The following is an 18,771-nucleotide window of genomic DNA, read 5'->3' on the forward strand; positions in this document are numbered from 1 at the left end:
CGTCCACTACTGCGATCTTAAGTCATGTAGTCAAAATAGGATAGAAAACGCCAATATTGAAGATGCCTGCACAATATTCACTCAGTCCCTTATATGTGTGCTTTATGGTATCATCTTTAATTGCATAGCCACACTTCTCTCAGGAAAGAATAATTAAATTCCTCATGAGATTTTCTGTGATGACCAGCTCTGTAATATTCAAATGCTTTATGAACATAAATTAATTTATCTCCCTGTTACCAGCTGCTGTTGAAACTCACCCCAGGCTTACTGCTGTGAGTTCTTAGTACAGTGAAATTTTGGCTTTGCCCCTGTAACTTATACTGGAATATAGTCTAGTGCAGAAAAGTGAGGATGCTTGTCTATATCTGAGGATGTGGCATATGTGGTGCAGTCAGTGCTACCAGCTGTGGGGAACCTGAGCGTCCTCAGTTACAGCAGAATCTTCTTAGAATTTAGCAACTAAAATTGAGGAAGTAGTGATGAAGCATGTGCAAACTGTGATTTTTCACAGACTTATAACACAGCCAACTATCTAACAGGAATAGCAAAAGGCAAAGCCCTAGCTTAGGGAACCTTTTCAGATTTTTTTCAGATTCTTGCTTCAGACTGTGGAGGTGCTAGAACAATTCCAAGAAAAGATGCAGAATTTTCAAAGATGGGCAAAACAACTTGGTTTCTGCTCACCTCACTCTTAGAAACAGCTAAACAGTTTTGGCTGAATTTGTAATAAAAATTTTAGCCTGAATCAGACACTCTGCATGCAGATTGCAGCTGCAATGGCTAAATTCTGATAAAATTCAGCCATCTGGGAAGAGGGGCTATAAAAGGGAACGCGTCAGGCGATTGTGTCCCATAGCACAGTACCGTATACACGTGTGAAAACCTGTTTACGCGTAATATTGGGCATGTGTTAGAACCGTGTATGTCACATGTGGGCGTAAATGAGCTTGTGTAAATACATGTGAACATCAAAAGTTCTGTCACGTTCAAGATGATCACATATTGATAGTGACTGTATATAATTTGATATCAGGTATGCAAGCACACAAGCCTGCTGCTCATGAGCCACTCGCTGACAACACGGACACTGACTTCGGTGAGAACAGGAGGGTCAGGATTATAATCTTATCAAAGGAGACTAGATTCAGAAATCGTGTCTTGCTTTTGTTAAAGGCAGCAACGGCAGGTAGCCCGCCCGTGGACCGCTTAGGGTTTGAAACACTAATAGTGTAACTGGCTGGCAAAAACGAGTTGCTTCATTCGAGAAATTCTCCTTGTTACCTTCCACCGAACATTCTTCTTTAGGCCCATAAATCTAGATATATATTAAAAATAAAAAAACAAAACAAAAACAAAACCCAAAAAACACGGCTCGTGCTTCTCTTCCGTGAAGAAGAAGTTCTCGTCGTCCCTTTCGCAGCGAGCCAAGCGCCAGCACCGCCGGCGGAACCGCGGCGAGCGGGCGGCCGCGGCCGCGGGGGAGCGGGCGGCGCTGCCTGCGCGCTGCGCGGCTGCCTGCGCGCAAACGCTGTGATTTGCATAAAAACGGTGCCGAACGGGAGCGAAAACAAAGCGAGAGCGCACAGGTAGTCACCTACGCCACCACCCTGGGTCTGGCGGCTGAAAAGGGTTTTGGTTTCACGGCAGAGACACAAATAAAGCATGAAGCTAAATAATTAAAGCCTGGCACGATGGGCCGAAGTCATTCATTGTTACCGGGAGAGCTTATTTTGAAAGATTTTAAATGTTTTCCTCGGAGAAAACATAAGCTCTTCTAGCATTTGCAACTTATATTACCCCAGGAGGAGGAAAAAAAAAAAAAAACAACAACAACACTGAGCACATCGGCTTATCTGAAACCTAATACTGTTATTGTAAGGTTTTGTATAGCTCACTTCCTGTCTTTATACTTACACAACAGGATATTTAAATTACAAAGACAATGAAGAAACTAGGCAAAATAGTCTTGATACTAAGAACTATTTTAGTTGGTTTACTGCTCTAACTCCTGATCAAGTAACTCACAGAACTTCTTAGCGAACACAAGGTCACTGCTGGAGCAGTGCTAACTTAGCCAACCGCAGTTACTAAAACCAGCGGCACCTAGGTTTCCTGTGTATCAGCTGTTCCACGGTGCTGTGAAAAAACGTATAACTTACTTACTGTTGTAAAGGCAGCCACTACCCCCGCTACAGTTAACAGCCTATCACCGTTTCGATTGTTAACCTCGTCTTCAGGGTTTAATATCTCACCTGTATCAAATTGCATCAGGGCGAAACTTGGCACGCAGGTGTGTCTGGATGTTACTTTTTTTTTTTTTAACGGCAAAATTAAATCGTATCGACTAGCACTAAGGAAGATTTTTTCTTTTTTTTCTTTTCTTTCTTTCCTTTTTTCTTTTTTTTTTCTTTTCTCTTTTCTCTTTTTTTTTTTTTTTTTCAGGTACTGTTTACTCACTTCCTAAATCTGAACATGAACAAAGTTTAAGTCTGTGCTGAAAAAGTCCCTAAGTATAATTCAATCTTTCCACTGAATCTTTTGGTTCCTGTTCAGCGGGTATTGATGGGGCTGTCTTTAGCCTCCAGGCCTTATCTGAGTGGGCACTTCTCGGCTTACGCCTTCCTGATTTACCACCTTGGAGTACCGATAGAAACCAAACTATCTCTTACCAGGTTGCCATTAGACCCTGTTTTCTCTGGCATTGTGTACCCTTAGCTTGCCTTTGGGACAGACATTGTATTCCATTCAAAATATATTCTCTTTTAGCTGCGTGAGAGCCTCCCTCTGACTGCGTAGCCAACTCAAGGAAGGTACAAGCATGCTTCAGTAGAGACTGCTGAATGGATATAACCCTGCTACATGCTATGTTAGGGAAAAATGAATAAAACAGAATTCCAAGCACAGGTACAGTAAGTGGATTGTGCTGCTTTTTCCTCTGCCTGGATCAGAAAAGGCTACTTAGTATGTCATTAAAAAAACATTCCAGTAGTAAGCATAGCTCTCTGAAAGTACTAACCCATTTTAAAGCCCCAAAAGTGAGCCTCAGAGAGAAAAAGATGACTCATTCAAAAGATGAGTGGCTCACTCAGACAGTAAGTTGAGTGCCTTCACAAATCCCATTATTTGCCAACGCAGTAAGACTCAGATGCAGCTCAGTGTCATATCAGCAGAGCATAGGTGCAAAAGACCCTCACTAAATCTCCATGTTTGTCTCTTGCCCCGGCCTGTGATCCTCCCCCACGTCTTTGCTGAGGGCCAGGCTCTGACCAGATTGGGTCACCCAGGAGTAATTCCTTGGGAAGTATTTTGGGCCGCTTCAGCCCTGCTGCATGGCGTGGTCTTTCCCCGCTCCTTATTCATCTTCTTGGCAAGCGGTTCAACTGCCACCACTACCGTTCCCCTGTTCTGGGGCCAAGATATGTGGGGCAAAAAGGGGGAAAAGTCTTATATACACTTGGTAAATGATGTATATATCCACTAGCATAAAGCTTGCATGAAATTATAGTTAGATTAATAGCTGCAGTTCTACACACATTTTGGATCACTGATGAAAAAATATGCTGTTCTATGGATGAATGTAATTCATTCACGGGTTTATGGGCCCAAAGGTCAGGGAGTGGTGGACTCCACAATAGCTTTGTTGGTTATATTTTTCCATTCACATCTCTGATTGAGTTTAAGTGTAGAACTCTCAGAATTTCCTATTAGCTATACAATTGAGGAAGCTGCTGAACACAGTTACAAACACACTAACCACACATCCACTAGCTTTAGATAAAGCAGAAGGATTGTATGTGTGTTAAATAAACGACATTAGCTGAACTAATGCCTTTTTTGGAGATTTCCCACTTTGCATTTGGAAGCATAAGGATCTCAAAAAACACATTTTTTTGTAATATAGTGGGAAATGATTAAATAAGAATGTTGCTGTCAGGCTCTTGAATGCTAATCTTACAGGGTCTGCAAACTACCCGTGAACTTCAGAGAGAATTTTACACTTAGTATGGACTAAACACATTCGGTAGTCAAGGAGAAAACACTTGGCTAACAACCAAGCAAATACTTCCTTTTAAAAAATGTTCTAGTGAGCAAATGAAAAATGAGGTCATTCATGCAAATATCCCATTCACTGGCACTTTTTTAGAACAGGATTATGTCTACTACACCAGCCCTACAGCAGAGTGGCGTGGACTCTGGGCAGGAGGCTCTCGAAAGTAAAACTAATAGGGTTATATACTCTTTGCAGAAGTACTTCTGCTCACTCTCACTCAAGTGAAAGAGGATAAACTGAAATGTGCAGCAGCTGCCTCCCTGCTGCAGTGCCTCCTCGCAGAGGTGGAGCGGGGAGCAGAGCTGGTCTGACAAGGGGGTGTCAAGCCTTGGTGCGGGCAGGGGTCGGGGGAGCAGCTCACTGGTCACAGGTCTTGTGTCTGGGCAATTCCCCACCTCCTGGCCAAAATCTCCCCTGTCACCTGCCTCTACCCCTTAAAGCTAAGGGCAGCAGGGAGAGCATGGGTTTGGGGTGTATGCAGCGCTGCATGCTTCTTTCATTTCTGTCTCTTCGCACCGTGCTCTCATCCCAGCTTTGAGTAGCTGACCTCCTATGGACGAGGCACTGGGACGAGGCACATCGGTTCGGGTTACACAAGGGGATGATGCCACCGGACGAGCTTCTCCCCTTGCAGCACAATCCCTCGACCACTTCTTTGCATTTATGTCGTCGTTCCTACGGACTTAAAAAAGTGCAGATGATGTATGAGGTAGACTCTGCCCAGGGGAGCCTTCAGGGAGTTCAGCATCGACCTGTGAGCCTCGCTCTCTTTAATTCTGTAAAGCAAACAAACAAACAGAGATTTCAGCTGTAGTGACCCTGCAGACGAACCAAATGGAGTTGCCAGTGCACGCTCCTATGCATCCTGGAGAGACAAAACATTGGCTTGGACCGCACTGACGGCATCATTCTGTGAGCATTTCTGGCAACATTGTCACCGCACTTATTTTGCAACATATTATTTTTATTACACCAAGTCCCATCAAAATGAATAGATCCTGGACTCCTTAGATGTTAGAGGGATTTAGCATGAAATGTTCTAATGTCTTAGGGGAAAATATCTGAAATATTACATGACAACATCCTGCATAGTAATAAAAGTATGACTGGTAGTATATCTTGTATTATGAGAACGTTGTACTAGCGATGTGAAGAGAAGACCTGCCACATTGACTTTATTAAGCACAACCCTTTTATTTGATAAAGCCCCTAGGAGTGAACAGGACACTTGCACCGTTGATATTTAAAGTATTCTTTGCAATAAAAAGAGTATCCAGGAGCGTGGTGCATAGAAGGACTCCAATAGTCGCTGGTGTATGTGGTAAGTGCTTTACTGAGCGAGTACATCTCTACTTGTCTCAGAGAAGCAAATCATAATGTAAATAAAAGCGAAAAAGATGAGGCATTGCTCCACAAGAGCAACATTCAGAACAGAGAAATACCTTCCAGATGCCCTCCTTCACCTTTGTAGAAAGTGAAATAAGCATTCTAGACTAAAAGGGCTTTATTCTCCAGAACACAGTGCCTGCACAGGGAGCTGTTTTCGAACAGGTTTGGTTATTCGGCACACAATTAGGACAGCACAAGCTATGCCAGTCGGCTTCCTTGGGGAGGAGGGGGAGGAGGTCTTCCTACGTTCGGAGCCTTTTGTTGGTCTGATACGGCTCTATTCCCCGCCACGCCGCCGGGCAGCAGGGTTTCCAGGATAAAATAGAAATCCAAATACCGTTCTCTGTCTGCTTAAAAGTCTGTTCTGATTGGAACAGAATTTGTGTACTTAATGGACAATTGTATATTGTAGTTTAACACTCGGCCTTTTCTGTGCTCGTTTTAGAACACGGAGGGGGGGGAGCAAATGGGATTATACCGTCGGAAACAGAGGAGCATAAGAGCATGTTCCAGTCCTGAGTATGCGGCGAATTACTAAAATATCTTCAAATCCTCACCACAGAAGTTGCAAAAATCCTAGCAGTCTCTAAGTAAGGCCTTTGTTGACATGAGTACCTCACTTGTTACTGAATGCTCCGCGTTTATTAGCTTTGGAGTTTAATAGGGGAAAAAAAGCAAATGCCTCTCAAATTCTGTAGCAGACGGACTTTTATAACGCACTTCTGTCTTTCACACCAAATGGAAACAGCAAACTAGAAATCTTCTGCGAATTCCATTTAAAAAGTTAGGAAGGATAATTTTAGGCTAATAATCCTGGGTGTTTGTTTCCACCTCTTTCTCACAGCATGATGCGTCCACCCAGCTGATTTGTTTGGACCCCAATGTGGAAAAAAAAACGCATGAGTTTCCTGTGATTTATGGATAAATTAGAAAAGTAGCCAATTTGGCATAAAATTGCACAGGGAAGAAGAATGGTCTATCAGCAATGAAAGAAATATTGGGAAGTTTCTGGAAGGGTTCCCATTCTCAGAATAATTTCCCCAGAATTGTATATCTTTTCATGACTTATATCAATACCTCTGCTGTAACTGTTGCATCTTCAGATGTAACCATTGTATTTTTACTCATTTTTAATTCATGCCATTTCAGAAGTACAGGCTGCAACACATAGTTTTAGGAGTAGCAGATGTAAAACAACATCTTAACTGCCCACACTAATTTCATACTTGATGACTTGACTTTAAGAGGGAGGCAGTAGTTCAGTAAAAATAGGCTAATGCCACACATTTCTGATTTGAATGAGATCTACAATGTGGAAAAAACGCTCAGGAGCTTCTCAATCCAGAGTTCTAGCCTGGCTCATGGAAAGCTAGAAGCCACAGGCAAAATTTGGCTCCAGCCTGCACATAGACGGACCTCAGTACTGGCTGCAGCATCTGTGCAGCGAGATAATAAAATCTGGCAGTTAGACTTGGGAGCATCTCCACTTCTTATTTGCAAATTTTCATGTGTTTTCAGCAAAATCTGATGGTGGTTTGTTTGGGTTTTCTGTTTCATCTGCTGCTCGTCACTGCAGACCCACATCCTAGTGCAGATTATGTTACGGCCAACAAACTAACTTCCTCTTAAACATGTTACTTCTACTCTGTTGCTCTTGATATTGATGGCTATTTTGACCTTTGCAGTTCTTTAATTACTGAAGCCTTAAAATAGTACACATCAGGTAAAATAGTCTCCTTTTGAAGTTCCTTTTTCCCTGTATGCTGAGCTGAAAAACCATACAAACCAAGATTATTCAAACACTTAGACCACTGCACAAAATGTCAAGGGAAATTTTGTTAGCGAGAACATGTCACTGCTTTGTTCCACTTTTACTTTTGAGGGATCTTTTACTCAGTAGAAGATAGTACATCAATGAATTTGTCATGCTGTTATATAAATTGTTCAGAGCATTCCAGTTACTAAACTCGAGAAACGAACATTTGTGTAACCATTTTTTTCTGCACTCTTTCATTGCAAGCTAGTGAAATATCACCAAATAATACACCGTTTTAGTGCTAGCAACCAAGTCTCTTCAGTTTATTAAGAGAGGTGTGTTTGATGTGCCAGAGGTCACTTTTAGCTATTGTACCTCTTTGTTTGGTCCAGTTAGAAACGCGCACAAATAATCCAGTACTATCAGTTATTCTTGGAAGAACATAAGAAGATGGGGGGAACGCAGGGGGCGATAAGAAATAGTCCGTTAATTTTCTTTGAGAAGAGTGCAGCACGCTAACGGTCAGGTTCGGCTTGCTGGAAGATTGGCATACTCTAGTATTGTAAGCAGGAGACAGCATGAAAAAACCCAGGCTACAGAAACATGCCCTACTAAAGACAGGAAATCTCTTAAAAGTGGCATCCTTATTGAATTTGTCTTCCTTGAAATTAATTCTATGTTGTGGCCTAGTTCTTTTCATTTCTGAACGTGTTACGGGCCACATCTGTGGAATTCTGTATCAGCTATTTTGAAACCAGCTGCTGCTGAGATTCTTTCAGTTAAGTTGAAATTAAGAACAGGTTTGTGGGTTCCCTACCTGCTGTGAAGCCGTGATGTAGTTTATGAAATTACATATGGGTGAGAAAATGCAACTGCCAGGGCTGGAAAAGTTGGTATGACATACAGCATTTAGCACGAAGCTAAAATAACCGTGTACACTGAGGCTGTACTTTCTTTGCAACATTAACTTTTCCTACTCTCTTCCCCAATGTCATTGTAAAAACAGTGTTGGATAACTTGATGTAAAAAAGTGTAGTTTTGAGAGGATCAAAGCGCAAAAATCAAAATCAGTCTATATCCTAGCAACTGTGTTGACAGTAGTGGCAAATATGAACGACATTAGAGTTAAAAATGTGGATTCTGCAAGAAAGTTCTCCAGATTATTTCTGCCATAAGGAAAAGTTAATTATGTGCCACAAGTAAAATGATGGGGCCAAACCCTGACCGTCTTTTATCATGAAAGAAATGCCATTAATAGCAGTGGGACAACTTGTATGAGTAAGGTAAAGATGATACAACCGCATCCTGATACTCCCATACAATTTTTCATCAGATATGCTCCACTCTCTTAATTGTGGTTCCGTGTTAATAGATTCTTCAGAACCAGAAACATGTGAAGTTCTTCGAATGGAAAACTATTTTTCAATCTGTTTGCTGGACTTGTGCGTGACTAAATTAATAGGGCACAAGAGCTTGACCGCAATCCCAGCAGATGCAGAGAACGTCAGTGTGCTAAACTTTGCTGAATTGTGGATGGTGCATTTTCACAGAACAAACTTCAGAAGCAGGCTGGCACTGCAGAGCTACTGAGGCATGGCTGAAGAAATAAAGATTTTTGTGTTGCAGATAAGAAGTCAATGCATATTATCAAAGAGAGTATGTGTATTATTGATTGAAACCTTTTTTGCTTCAGAGTGAAAATGGTGCCACCCACATAAGCTCTGAAAGTACAAGAATGTTAGAATGGCCCATTTCAATTGCACTCAGAAATTTTAGTTTTTTAAAGAAAAAAGTCCCTGGGAGTGTTCCTGTGTAGCGATCTGCAGATACACACGGGTATTAGAGCTGTATATACCTTCCACTTCTACACATGCTATTTGTATTTCTAAATATACCACGAAAAAGTCTATTCTTAGTACAAGATTATCTGTTGTCAGAGTTTGTGTGCTCTTTTTTTGACCCAAGCTCTCTTTGTAAGAGAAATCTCTGGTTTAGATAAAAAAAAAATGTTTTATTGCCACACCTGGAGAATTAACAAAAACTAAGGAGTGTGTTTAGTAAGGAGCATTAGAGATGAATATGATGGGAGACACCAAGGAAAATGCTAGCGGGAGTCCTGAGATGGAGGGATACAATCCTCAAAATCCTTATTTAGATACATTTTCTAAATATCAGACAGATTTGTAACAACAAAAATATTAATCAGCACAAAAAATGAACAGCTGAGCTAGTACATAGTGAGAGCTAAAACAACTGATTCCTCTACTCAAGCTTCATCGAAAATATCTGTATATGTGACATGTACACACACACACACACACACACACACACACACACACACAATATTTAATCCAAACTTGGCTTGTTTGCCTGCCCTGAAGTATTTATATATGCTTTCAACTTTGCTTTTAGAGACATGGCCTTTTTTCCTTGCTATTCTATTATGGTGTTTCTCAGGAACCTTTCTTATCTAAACTTCCACCAATCATTTCTAAGGCTAAGTTATGCAGACAAGTCATTGCACAGATTTTCATCAAAATGCCATTTTCCTTAACTTGAGAAAGCCTAGTTCCCAAATGCTGAACAAATAATTTATTAGACTATAGCAAAAGTAAATAAATGTTTTCCTGCTCCAAGTATTTCATTAGCCAGAATTATTATACATACGGGTCTATAAATAGCAAAACACGTATTGAGCCATTAATATCACTGACATTCTCATACAAAATACTGTAATTTAAAGAATTTGAAACAGGAGGACATCTCCTGGAAGATTTCTGGCAAAGACAGAAACGGGTAAACAGCATCTGTAAACAGATTAATCACCCATCCCATGGTAATGATACATTCATAATAATTTTAAAATTAAGGATGGCTTCCTTACCTGAAATTTCTAATGATATCAATGATGTTATGCAAATATCATTTGCAAATCTTTTAAGGATATGAATTACTATACTGTTCTGACTTTGCTTTCAAAACCCAGAAGTGCTGGAATCAGCAGAAGAACTGTGAGAAAAACTCCTATTTAAAATTACATGGTCAGAGTAACTCTACTAGCGACTTTCGATGAAATTAATATACTGCTTGATTGTTTATAAAGTCTCTGCACCTTCTGAATTTTTAATCGCCTTTCCATTAAAGGGGAATAACCTTCATTCACTAGGCTTGAGAATGGTTCTACAGTCCTTTCACCCTGTAGCATTCTCTCTCTCTCTCTCTCTCTCTCTCTCTCCCTCTCCCTCTTTTTTTTTTTTTGTTTATGGGAACAGGGCGTGCAAGATTGGGCCCTGTGGAAGCAAATATGGAAAATATTAAGTATTTTAAGGACTGTCGAGTAATATAGCAAGCACAGTGTTGATTGTGCTCACATTTTACTGTCTGACGAAGAGACTCTATACAGCCTGAAAGAGAAACGGGTAGGTCATGAAAATCACATTTTTATGTAGAGGAGTTTGGAAGTCTCGTGCACCTTTCATTGCTCTAACTTGTCAATTTTCACCATATGGAAATTATTAGCCTAATACTGTAGTTCTAAATACTGCCCAGGAATGCTGATTTATAATGGATTTTTTACTCTTTGTGTAAAGAAATGCTAAACTACTATATAAACTGTGATTAGAAAATCTACACTCTCGTGCTATGTGTGTGCCTGGGGTGAATTCTTAAAGCTTAGAGGGGTGAATCCTGCTTCGGTCCACACTTATGAAAATCCGGAATAAGCAAACTCTGCATTCTTACAGCAGTGCAAGTCTGGAGAATCTGAGAACAGAATTAGGGCTGGGATTTAAAAAAGCGCGCAGGAAAGATGCTGATATACAAGGAACAAAATCCAGACATTCCAGATACATTATTTACCATCCCGGCATTTAAAAACACTGCATTAATGTAATGAAGCTGCTTCTGAAGGACAGGCAAAGTGCATTTTTGAAAGTGCGTTCTCCTCATATTTAGACAAGCTACTATGTGTGTCCAGTATTTTTTCTGTGAATTAGAATGAAATTTGATTGTCCCAAATACATCCCACTCAGGCATTCATGCTGAAAGCAGCAACAATTGTCAATGACCTTTAACACGCCTGCTATTCAAATTAGTGCAGATCATTAATCACACATAGCTTACATTTTATGATTCGTGTATCCTTCATTACCAACTTTCCCTCTTGCTCGCTCTCTTCCCCCCCCCGCCCCCCCAACCCTTTTCTTTATTCCAAGGGTTCTGGTAAAAAGCACTGGAAATGACAGTGTTATAAGGCTTCCCCCCCACACACAATTTTTTTCCCCTTCTTTTTGCAAACGGGGCTGTAGCAGATTCTGTCGCAAGTGCAGGAAGGAGCTGGAGGGGGGCAAGCGGGGGCCGGGCCGGGCCAGCGGTGGGGGGCTCGGGGCTGGGGTGCCCCGGGAGGGCTCCGCAGCCCTCCGGGGCGTCGAGGTAACACCAGCCCTCCCCAAAAGTCCTCCGTGTCAATTCTACGTCATCGCACATTACTAGACAAAGAAAGAAAGAAAAAAAAAAAAAGAAGCTTCCACACCCTTGATGTCTAGTACCAAGCTTTAGCAGATTAAATTAGGGTTTCCAGCCATAGACTAAACATATTCCAACCGCCTATGGCACACATATTTGGCGTGATTAAACCGAGCTTCGCAAACACACAGGAAAATAAGAATTGAACTTTTAAGACATAGGAGCTTTTTTTTTTTCCTTTTTTTTTTTAAGCCATATGGCAGATTGATTTGTTCGGAGGTCTTTCAACTTCCCCAGCGTGGCTGTTGAACAGCATTACTCTTTGATCTTGATTGAGGAGTTTAATGTTGTTGTTTCTGCGCATTTCTATACATCCATAAATATTTTACCAGTGGAATTTGCAACAACAACAAAAAAGTTTCTAATAGAAATGCATCTGGGGCAACGCCAGCCCGTACCTTTTGGAGCGAAGGTAGGTGGGAACGGGGCGGGGGGGGGGGGGGAACACAGTGGACGGCCGAAGTGTAACTTCGCGTGCCCCCACGGCCGTGCGTGAGCGTGTGCGTGTGTATGTGTGCGCGCCCGCACAGGCGCTGCTGCCCCGGGGAGCGGCGGGGCGCGCGGAGGAGTGTGGGGGGGGGACCCCACAGAGTCCCCCCCCCCCCGCCCGGCGCCGCAGCCCCAACTTCGTGCCGCCGAGACAATAGTGGGCAGCGCGTGGCTCCGCACCGGCCGGCCCATTGCCGCGGCCGCCGGGGGACGGGCGGCGGCGGCGGCGGCGGCGGGGCGGGTGGGGCGCGGCGCGGGCGGGGGCGGGGGCGCGGCGGGGCCGCCCCCGGCCGCGCCAGCGGAGCCGCTCGGCGGATCATGTGCAGCGCGCTGCCGATCGCATGCGGCGCATGGTTTCACCTTCAGGTTGCTGGTTGCCTCGGCGCGTCCTTCCCCAAACCGTGCCGCCGCTGCCGCCGGCGGAGGAGGAGGAGGAGGAGGAGGAGGAGGTGAGGCCCCCGGTGGGGGGGGGGGAGGGCTTAGGGCCCCGTGGGGCGGGGGCCGCGCTGCGCCCGTGGGAAAAACTTCGCGATCGCGAGTCACGGGCGATGTGCCCCCGGTCATTTGAGCGGCTCCAAAATGGTAACTTTGCGCTGTTTCGCTAGCAGGAGAGCGTTTTTACTGCAGTGGTGGTGCCGTTGGGGGGGATTTATGGGCTCTGCGAGTCTTTTGGCTTTGTACACTTCGTCAGAGGCGGGCGGGGGGGGGTTGGTGGTGAACGCTATATTAATCCATTAAGAAACAAAGAGCAAATTGGCTTACTTTAAAGTAAAATGCTTCGGCTAATGAAGGTGGGTGATGGGTCTTCAAGCTTTCGAGCCCCGAGTAGCCACTTAAATTATTAAGTGTTTTTTTTTTTTTCTTCGCTGATAGTATTGATTCAGCGTGTCTACGAAATGCCTGGTGCCTAGTATGTGTATGTGTTTTCCCCTTGTTTTTAGCTACTCTCCTATCAGTTGCAAGTATATATAACTGAATGATCCACATTAAAGAAGTACAGTTTATCAAAGGAAGTTGGGGGTGGGTGGGTAGAGAAAACAATTCTTCGCATATAGACAGTGAGAAGGGCTTGAAGGACAATGTCTCGGTAGCAATTATTTCCAGAAGAGGAAAATAGCCCATTTGATGCGGGTGGGGTGGGGAGGGTGGGAGGGAGGGAGTTTAATGTATATGTTAAAAAAGGAGGGGGGGCTAAAGAAGGGGGGAGAGAGAGAAAAGAAGAATAGAAATAATGCAGTTCCAGACATTTTGTGCTATAAAAGCTTTCCTCCTCCTCCTCTTTCCTCCCTCCCTCCCCCCGCTACTATCTTCAGTGATAATTAGCATACCGTCTAGTTGCGATCGTAATGTGAATTAAGTACTTCGACAAGTTGAGGAAAGTTTGTGCGGGTAAACTTTCTTATAAGCGAACAAGGTGGGGTATTAAAAAAGGCAGTACGTGTGTGGAGGCTTGTGCAGAATGACAGTCAGCCGTTGTTTTTGCTCTAAAACCAGCTAACCTCTGCAATTAACTACTGTAGACAAACCCTGTATTTTAAGCTCAAAACTGTTGGTTAGGAGTCAGCAGCATTTATTACGAGCGTTAATAAGCTCCCAGCAGTAGACAAGTATCTTCTGGGGAATGTGCATTGTGTGTCTATAGCTTATTCATTACGTTACGTGTATAGATACGGAGGATTTGGGCACTAGATGTGCAAATATAGATTTACTGAGACTACTTTCTAAACATTAATTCTGGTCTTTATTTAATCCAGATGCACGATTCCCCTCCCCCCCCAACCCACATTTGCTGCCTTATTGTTGGTTTACATTTTCTGAAAAGGCGACTGGTGTAACCTGTGGAATTTGAAATGCAAATAAAAGCCTGTGGGAGTTGAGGCAGAACAAATCAGCATTTATAAAGTGAAAAAGATTTAATGTCTTTGAAACCATTGCGAGATTTTTTTTTTTTTATAAGAACTGAATCGTGACGTCAAGTCGTTTGGGAAAGATTTTTTTTTAATGTCTGAAACGCGGGTATGTGAAGTGCTTACAGGAAAAACAGATTACAAGATTAACATCTGTTAACATGATCGTTTATCTCCAGCCAAAAATAGGTCAGTCCTTTCTTAAGGAAACACGATTGCTGGGCGCATGATTAAATAATGAAATTAGGCTGATGAGTTCATAAATTAGATGCTGCCGGCATGCGTTATAATGTGACCCGGGACAAAAATATGTAATTCGGGGACCGTCGGAGATCAGCGTAAGGTCAAAGTCCCTTTTAGGGGTGAAGCGCAACTCTCCCCCCCGCCCCCGCTTCTCTCCTTCCTCCTCCTCCTCCTCCTCTCCGCGAGGTGCTCCCCATCTCCGCCCCCCTCCGGCGCGCACCGCGGCCCGGCCGCGCTACCCCGTCGGGGAGGCGAACTCCTTCCGCGCCAGCGGCGAAGTTTCCGCGGCGCTGCGCGGCGGGGTGGCACGGGCGGGGGCGGAGGGACGGGGACAGGGACGGGGAAGGAGGGGGGGGAAACGCTGCGGGGGCCGCGCCCGCCCCGCGGGGGCGGCCCCAGCCCCAGGTGCCCGCCCCGCCGGGGCGGCGCGGGGCGGCGCAGCGCAGCCGTGCGCGGGGGGCCGCGGGGCCACCCCGTTTGAACCCGGTTGGGGGGGGGGGGCGGAAGGCACGCCGAAGCCCCCGCGCTGTGCGCATCCTCCGTCCAGCGCTGTTGTGCGAAGCGCTTCGCAGTTTCGCTGTAAATGGCTTTTTTGTTGGTTTTTTTTTTTTTAAGTGACTGCAGAAGTGCCCTTATGAAAATCTTTTTGGGCCACCGATTTTGAGGTAGATCGATTGATTTCGCCGCGGGGGGAGGAAAGGGGGAAGAGCGCAGCTTCCAATTTCTGGGGTCTCATAGGAAAGGAGCAGGGGCGAGACTGATGGCGCGGGCGACTTCTGAACGGGGGCCGCTTAAAACGTAGTTGGGCGCAAATCCTCCCTTTTTAAATCTCAGCGGCTGCTGGAATAAAACACGCTGCTGACCAACGGACTGCGTGAATAATGGTCATTTCTGAACTACACAATAGGCGCATTCACTGGAGGAGGGCCCGCCATGAACCGTACCACGTCTCGTACTTCGTCTGACCACCACCCGGCTCGGCCCCCACGGGGTGCCCGCTCCCCGGCCCCGGCTCGGGGCCTGGGCCGCCGCCACGCTCTTCCTCGCCCTGCGGGCACCTGGCCGCATCTCTTCTCATAGCCTCTCCCCGTGTTTATTTTGATGACCACCTTTTATTTTATTTTATTTTTGGTTTGGGTTGCCTTCCTCGGGAGAGGTCCCAGAAGCTTCTTCCCAGAAGAAGATCCTCTCCGCTTTGGCTCTATGCCATGGACTTCTTATTTCATGCTTGCTGCGCTAAATGAGTTAACAGCGAAAGGGTTTTTCATTAACTCGACTTGGCAACTGTATATTTTGGTTGCCCCCCCCCCCCAAAAAAAAAAAAAAAGGCCATAATTTTAAGCAGAAGCTGCACTGCAAATCATGGGGTTGCTTTTGGGGCTCCGCTTTTCCAAGCACCCCTGTCAGATTTCTTTTGTGCCCCCCTCCTCGTGCGTGGGTGGGGGCGACAGGGGAGAGCTTTATTTTGTGTGTGTGTGTGTGTGTGTTTTGGGGGGGGGGGGGGAGACCCCGCCGTGCCTTCGCGCCCCACATCTCCCGCAGGGCCCCAAGGCGGGATGCTGGCCCTGAGGGCAGGCAGCGACCTGCAGGGGCTCTTCTTGCCCCCCCCCCCCAAAACAGGGAGGCTGGAGAGGTGTTGTGGGGTGTGTAGAGGGGGGCAGGTGTGTCTGTGCGTGCGGGGCCGGCCCCTGGCCCTGGCCCGGCCCCGAGGGAGGAGCCGGGCAGGCGCCGCGCCGCGTTGCGTTGCTGCGCAGGCCGGAGCGGCCGTTGGTGGCTGTCGGCGTTGCGCAGGCCTCTCTTCTCCCCCCCCCCCATGAGGTGTCCCCCTCTTCCCCCCCCCACGCTCGTGGCTGCTGGGGGTGCGCGGCCGGGCGTGGCGGAGCCCGAAATAACTGTGCTTAGAGGGATTTTGGGGGCAGCGCTGGAGGGGGGCGGGCGGCGCCAGAGTCGTGCTTTTATCGTGAGGTGAGGCGAGCAGAAGGCTGCTTGGGTTGGTGGAGGAGGAGGAGAAGGAGTCTCCCCTGCGAGCACTGTTGCTTTGTTTTGTGTCAACACGTCCTTCAGCGGTGTCAAAACAAAACGCGGAGCGAGCCGCCCTCTTGGGCTCGTGCCTTCCGCGGGTGCGGCCTGAGCCCGCTGCCTCCCTCCCTCCCTCCCTCCCTCCCTGCCGCGGCGAGGAGGGGCGGGCAGCCGGGGGGTTTTCCTGAGCTCCCCTTCCCCCAAGTGCAAACTGGGAGCTGAAGTTGGCCAGGAGCACCTGCGGCGTGAGGAGTCCTGCGGCTCGGTCATCCCAGGAGACATCTTCCCGTTCCACGAGAGGAACCAACCGCCATAGCCATCTGGAGGCAGCTGGGCATGAGGAGGTGGCTGGCGTGGAGAGCGGCTTCCCTCCGCCCTGCCGGCGCTGGGCGCGCACCTCGGCAGGCCGCTCATCTCAGATGTTTTCCGGATGGCTCCAAAAAATTCTTCCCGGCCGTTAATTTTCCAGGCTTTAGTTCCTATAACGCCCGGGGATGCCGAAGCGTTGTCTGCTTAGCTGAGGAGTGCCGCCTGGTCTGTGTGAATAACGGTGTTAAAACCCCCCTCTCTGAACTGTTAGTTTGATATGCAAGGATAACGTTTCCAGGAAAAAAAAAAAAAAAGGAGGAGGGGAGAATAAGGATTGTTAAGAATAACATCATCTTAAAACAATGAGTGATGTAACGGAAAGATATCCAAAACATAGATAGAGAGGAGTGGTGTTTGCTAGCATGGCTTCTGTCGAAGCTCAGTGTGACCTTCCAAAATGCGGTACGCGACAAAACACGCATCAAGAGCTGCGTGCAATCCCTCTATAAGTATGAACGACTGTTCTTCTGTGCATCCTGGAAAAGAAAATAGTTTACATGGCTAACATGAGAGCTACCTGTTGTTATTTGCAAGTGGTCTCAGTAGCAGGGTAACTGGCTGGAGTGGAGCAATAGCAGCGACGTTTAACTTCTATAGAGTAAAGTTTTCCTGTGACAGTGACTAATGTCTTTGCTTTAAAAATTAGGTTCATATGTTTTTATAGTTGGTCATAGTATTGTGCTGTCACCAAGACTTAATAATACCAATTATCAGCCCAAAATACTTGCTAAAGAGGTGAAAACGATTGTGCCATCGTTCTGAATCTCTGCCTGTTTAGCTGCCTTTAAGTGCAGTCATCCTTCATCTTAGCAAACAAAGGTATTTATGTGTTAACATTTTGCAGATCTGCTTCAGAAGCAGGGATGTTTGCTTCAGTTGACTGCAAAATGAGAACCTTTCAACATGTACCGTGATGTGGGTGCTTGCGTAGCTGATCCGGTGGGGGACAGCCTGCAAGAGTGTAATTTGCTAACTCTGGTAAACTGTGGGTAGTCTATTTATTTGAAATTTCTTTTTAAGGCCTTGCTGTGTCAGTGACTTCACTTGAGGTAACCAGTTTATGGCCACCAGTGATCTTGATCGATGAGTTTTAGACTGAGATCCCTTCTACTGAAGGTGGGATCTATATTTAGCATGCTTATAAAAGGCCTGATCCCAAACCAGTCAATAATTAACTTTGAAAGACTTCACTTCTGCAAAGACTTAAGTTCATGCTTTGCTGAGTATTTCCAGGACTTCCTTGAGACCACATGCAGTATGTAAAATAAGCAACTGCATAAGCCTTTGAAACCAGTGGCAAAGTCTGTAGGTGCGTACTCTTAACAGGAAAGCTGTGTTTGGCTGTGTTCTTTCTTAAAGTCTTCAACACAGAAAGCTGAAATACAAAGTGATTGCGTTTTGCAGGAAGGAACTTGTCTGAGCTTGCAAATTTTGCTTGTGAAATGTGCTGGTTTAAGTTTTTGAGACACAAGTATGAATTTGTACATATATGCCTTTTAAGCCTGAATGGGCATTAGGTTTCTGCACAGAGACAGAACTTGAGGAAATGAACTACTGTTTTTCATAATTGTGCGGTGTTCTTGTTGGGTAAGTGGGTATATGGCCTTCCCATAAATCGACTTGTTGCGTGTGAACATCATGTTGTCCCGTAATAAACAGGCTCATCGCTCCCGTTGGCTTTACAAGGAGATGTGTGAGGGTATCTCAAGGTGGAATTAAGGCCTCTGTATCTGAATAGCAGAGACTGAAATCCTTAAGAATATTGACAGTTTAGCAGCTAAAATTTACTTCAGTGTTCTTCTTTGTTTTTCTGAAGCCATAAACTTCATGCAGACAATTAATCACTGCATGGCAAAAACAGCAGAAAGCCACATTTATTTGATTAGATATCTGCAATATAAATATTTGAACCCTAGAGCAACATTGCTTTTTCAAAGCAGACATCTTACATGCTGCAAATGTTTATACGTTTCAGTGCTAGGATAAGGCTGTTATGACTCAATCACTTCAGGCAAAATTCT

General features: G+C 45.3%; 1 protein-coding gene across 5 annotated transcripts in view; it reads left to right on the forward strand.

The window, feature by feature from the left end:
- The first annotated feature begins 11,722 nt into the window (after window positions 1-11,722).
- ZNF516 (zinc finger protein 516) overlaps window positions 11,723-18,771 on the forward strand; it is a 107,728-nt gene continuing 100,679 nt past the window's right edge. The window contains exon 1 of one of the 5 annotated variants that reach the window (XM_068932030.1): window positions 11,723-12,135. The gene's annotated coding sequence lies outside the window, so the exon portion shown is untranslated. The other 4 variants (XM_068932031.1, XM_068932028.1, XM_068932032.1 and 1 more) reach the window with 4 other exon arrangements.

This window comes from Struthio camelus, chromosome 2, assembly GCF_040807025.1.
Source record: "Struthio camelus isolate bStrCam1 chromosome 2, bStrCam1.hap1, whole genome shotgun sequence".
Lineage (NCBI taxonomy): Eukaryota > Metazoa > Chordata > Aves > Struthioniformes > Struthionidae > Struthio > Struthio camelus.